The sequence below is a fragment of the Triticum aestivum genome, chromosome 6D, assembly GCF_018294505.1.
Source record: "Triticum aestivum cultivar Chinese Spring chromosome 6D, IWGSC CS RefSeq v2.1, whole genome shotgun sequence".
In the NCBI taxonomy this organism is placed as follows: Eukaryota; Viridiplantae; Streptophyta; class Magnoliopsida; order Poales; family Poaceae; genus Triticum; species Triticum aestivum.
In genome coordinates, this window is record NC_057811.1 from 49,712,007 (window position 1) to 49,715,215 (window position 3,209).

Below are 3,209 nucleotides of genomic sequence, written 5' to 3' on the forward strand. Positions count from 1 at the left end.
AGCTCAAAATAATTAGTAAATGCATGAAAAATAACAAATGAAGTCAGAAAGGATTGAAAAATGATGGTGTGGATTTGAATGGTGCATTTTGAACACACAAAAAGTCAGGAGTTCAAATAAGTTTGAAAAAATGAAATCCCTTTGTAACAGACGAGTTTCCGTATGAAATCCAGATACTTTGAAAGAGATTGTCCGTTTTGTACACGAAGTGCATCCAAATTTTGCCGTAACCCTAACAACTTTCTTGCACATGCTATGTGGATGAAATGATGATACCATGCCAACTTTCAACCTTTTCAGAGTTCATTTGAAATGCTTTTCAATTTTATGGTCTTATAGCTCAATATAATTAGTAAATGGATGAAAAATAAAAAATGAAGTCAGAAAGGATGGAAAAATTATGATGTGGCTTTGAATGGTGCATTTTGAACACACAAAAAGTCAGGAGTTCAAATAAGTTTTAAAAAATGAAATCCCTTTGTAACAGATGGGTTTCCGTATGAAATCCTGATACTTTGAAAGAGATTGTCCGTTTTGTACACGAAGTGCATCCACTTTTTGCCGTAACCCTCTCAACATTCTTGCACATGCTATGTAGATGTAATGATGATACCATGCCAACTTTCAACCTTTTCTGAGTTCATTTGAATTGCTTTTCAATTTTATGGTCTTATAGCTCAAAGTAATTAGTAAATGCATGAAAAATAACAAATGAAGTCAGAAAGGTTTGAAAAATAATGATGTGGCTTTGTATGGTGCATTTTGAACACACAAAAAGTCAGGAGTTCAAATAAGTTTTAAAAAATGAAATCCCTTTGTAAGAGACGAGTTTCCGTATGAAATCCTGATACTTTGAAAGAAATTGTCTGTTTTGTACACGAAGTGCATCCAGTTTTTGCCGTAACCTCTCAACTTTCTTGCACATGCTATGTGGATGAAATGATGATACCATACCAACTTTCAACCTTTTCAGAGTTCATTTGAAATGCTTTTCAATTTTAGGGTCTTATAGCTCAAAATAATTAGTAAATGCATGAAAAATAACAAATGAAGTCAGAAAGGATTGAAAAATGATGATGTGGCTTTGAATGCTGCATTTTGAACACAAAAAAATTCAGGAGTTCAAATAAGTTTTAAAAAATGAAATCCCTTTGTAACAGATGGGTTTCCGTATGAAATCCTGATACTTTGAAAGAGATTGTCCGTTTTGTACACGAAGTGCATCCACTTTTTGCCGTAACCCTCTCAACTTTCTTGCACATGCTATGTGGATGAAATGATGATACCATGCCAAATTTCAACCTTTTCAGAGTTCATTTGAAATGCTTTTCATTTTTATGGTCTTATAGCTCAAAATAATTAGTAAATGCATGAAAAATAACAAATGAAGTCAGAAAGGATTGAAAAATGATGGTGTGGCTTTAAATGTTGAATTTTGAACACACAAAAAGTCAGGAGTTCAAATAAGTTTTAAAAAATGAAATCCCTTTGTAACAGACGAGTTTCCGTATGAAATCCTGATACTTTGAAAGAGATCGTCCGTTTTGTACACGAAGTGCATCCAGTTTTTGCCGTAACCCTCCCAACTATCTTGCAAATGCTATGTGGATGAAATGATGATACTGTGCCAACTTTCAACCTTTTCATAGTTCATTTGAAATGCTTTTCAATTTTATGGTCTTATAGCTCAAAATAATTAGTAAATGCATGAAAAATAACAAATGAAGTCAGAAAGGATTGAAAAATGATGATGTGGCTTTGAATGTTGAATTTTCAACACACAAAAAGTCAGGAGTTCAAATAAGTTTAAAAAAATGAAATCCCTTTGTAACAGACGAGTTTCCGTATGAAATCCTGATACTTTGAAAGAGATCGTCCATTTTGTACACGAAGTGCATCCAGTTTTTGCCGTAACCCTCTCAACTTTCTTGCACATGCTATGTGGATGAAATGATGATACCATGCCAACTTTCAACCTTTTCAGAGTTCATTTCAAATGCTTTTCAATTTTATGGTCTTATAGCTCAAAATAATTAGTAAATGCATGAAAAATAACAAATGAAGTCAGAAAGGATTGAAAAATGATGGTGTGGCTTTGAATGGTTCATTTTGAACACACAAAAAGTCAGGAGTTCAAATAAGTTTTAAAAAATGAAATCCCTTTGTAACAGACGAATTTCCGTATGAAATCCTGATACTTTGAAAAAGATTGTCCGTTTTGTACACGAAGTGCATCCAGTTTTTGCCGTAACCCTCTCAACTTTCTTGCACACGCTATGTGGATGAAATGATGATACCATGCCATCTTTCAACCTTTTCAGAGTTCATTTGAAATGCTTTTCAATTTTATGGTCTTATAGCTCAAAATAATTAGTAAATGGATGAAAATTAACAAATGAAGTCAGAAAGGATTGAAAAATGATGATGTAGCTTTGAATGGTGCATTTTGAACACACAAAAAGTCAGGAGGTCAAATAAGTTGTAAAAAATGAAATCCCTTTGTAACAGACGAGTTTCCGTATGAAATCCTGATACTTTGAAAGAGATCGTCCGTTTTGTACACGAAGTGCATCCACTTTTTGCCGTAACCCTCTCAACTTTCTTGCACATGCTATATGGATGAAATGATGATACGATGCCAACTTTCAACCTTTTCAGAGTTCATTTGAAATGCTCTTCAATTTTATGGTCTTATCGCTCAAAGTAATTAGTAAATGCATGAAAAATAATAAATGAAGTGAGAAAGGATTGAAAATTAATGATGTGGCTTTGAATGTTTAATTTTGAACACACAAAAAGTCAGGAGTTCAAATAAGTTTTAAAAAATGAAATCCCTTTGTAACAGACGAGTTTCAGCATGAAATCCTGATACTTTGAAAGAGATTGTCCGTTTTGTACACGAAGTGCATCCAGTTTTTGACGTAACTCTCCCAACTATCTTGCACATGCTATGTGGATGAAATGATGATACCATGCCAAATTTCAACCTTTTCAGAGTTCATTTGAAATGCTTTTCAATTTTATGGTCTTATAGCTCAAAATAATTAGTAAATGCATGAAAAATAACAAATGAAGTCAGAAAGGATTGAAAAATGATGATGTGGCTTTGAATGTTTAATTTTGAACACACAAAAAGTCAGGAGATCAAATAAGTTTTAAAAATGAAATCCCTTTGTAAGAGACGAGTTTCCGTATGAAATCCTGATACT